This window comes from Triticum dicoccoides, unplaced genomic scaffold (assembly GCF_002162155.2).
Source record: "Triticum dicoccoides isolate Atlit2015 ecotype Zavitan unplaced genomic scaffold, WEW_v2.0 scaffold51229, whole genome shotgun sequence".
Taxonomy (NCBI): domain Eukaryota; kingdom Viridiplantae; phylum Streptophyta; class Magnoliopsida; order Poales; family Poaceae; genus Triticum; species Triticum dicoccoides.
This window is the reverse complement of record NW_021278222.1, coordinates 103,290-105,057: the sequence shown is the minus strand read 5'-3', so window position 1 is coordinate 105,057 and position 1,768 is coordinate 103,290.

Genomic DNA, 1,768 nt, shown 5'->3' with positions numbered 1-1,768 from the left:
GGAGGGCGTTTGGGTGCTCTAGCTCACCTCCTATACACATGAGGTGTTCGATGAAATGTTTGAGCCACGCTAGTTAATCATTCTCCTCTCGAAACTCGACCTCTGAGCTCCATTTCCCCCGAGATTTGACTAGGTTTAGCGGTCCGTCACATCCTGTCCCCGTCTTCACCGCCGTCGATCGCCTGTGCCGATCTCGTCGTCGGCACCACCGTGGTGAGCCTCTTGTTCTTATCTTTTTTCTGAAAGAAAAAAATTCTTACTTCAGATAGATACTTGTCTAATTTTCTTACTATTATTATTTCTTGTTATTATATAGTGCGATGTTTTTGGTATCCGCCCCCATCGGCCCTCGTCCTGTCTACGATTCAGATGTGGTATATATTATCTTTTGATAACTATTTGGTTCATTTATTGTTTATGAAAATTATGCAGACCAACGTGACATAGATTTTATTTATCTAGGAGGTGGTTGAGCCGGAAATTCCAACCGACCCTATTGTCGAGAGGTTAAATTTAGTTGAAGAATAAAACAATTACTTGAAGGAAAAAATAAGAAAAATTGAGGAGGAGAAGATGATATTGGAGTTGCATGTTGCGGATGTCGTCGATGATCACAAGATCAAGATGGATGCAATGCGGTTGAAGATTAGAAAGATTAGAAATTATGCCATTCATACCGAGGCTTGGTATCGTTATGCAGTTGGATCAGTTGTTACTTTGGTTGCGATTATGATCGCATTTGTTTTTTTATATAAATGTTTTACATAATTTCAATGTATGCTTTAATTAGAAGCTCCGGAGAGATATGTTGCACATGCTATGTTGGTGAAATCCCTTTGCAACCATGCCAACTTGGAACCTTTTCAGAGTTCATTTCAAATGCTTTTCAATTTCATGGTCTTATAGCTCAAAATAATCAGTAAATGCATGAAAAATAAAAAATAACGTCAGAAAGGGTTGTTAATTGATGATGTGGCTTTGAATGGTGCATTTTGAACACAGAAAAACTATGGAGTTCAAATAAGTTCAAAAAATGAAATCCCTTTGTAACAGACGAGTTTCCATATGAAACCCTGATACTTCGAAGGAGATTGTCTGTTTTGTACACGAAGTGCATCTAGTTTTTGCCGTAACCCTCTGTACTTTCTTGCACATGCCATGTGGGTGAAATGATGATACCATGCCAACTTGGAACCTTTTCAGAGTTCATTTCAAATGCTTTTCAAAACATTATAAGCAACCTCTAGTATTATTGAAACTAAAATTATATAAAATTGATACAACTTAAATTATCAAAGTATTTTCTGTTCAAAAGCATTAAAAGCAAAAAGAATTTTCATAAAGAACTTTTTTTGTTAGAAAGATTAATAGCAAAAAGAATTATCATAAATAAAATTAGTAAGTAATTATAAACAAAATAAACTAAAATAAATAAGTATTTTGTTGTAGGTAGAAACAAAACAAAATAAATATAAATAAAACAAAAAAACTAGGAAAAAATAAAAAAATTGCCATCAATTAGGCCACCACGGCCTGAATACGAATAGAAACCCATCCATGGGCTTGATTCATGCCCGCAGAAGGCCCAGAAGGCCCATCAGGCATAGCAGTAACAATTAGGCCTGTAAGCCTGGAAAGGAGAGGAGCTCGAGAGGGGTGTGGCAGTGGGGCTTATAAACCACTGCGCGCCCCTCTCAACTAGCAAGGTGGGACTAAACTTTAGCCGCGACGCGGGTAGCACAGGGGCCTTTGGTCCCGGTTGGTGGCA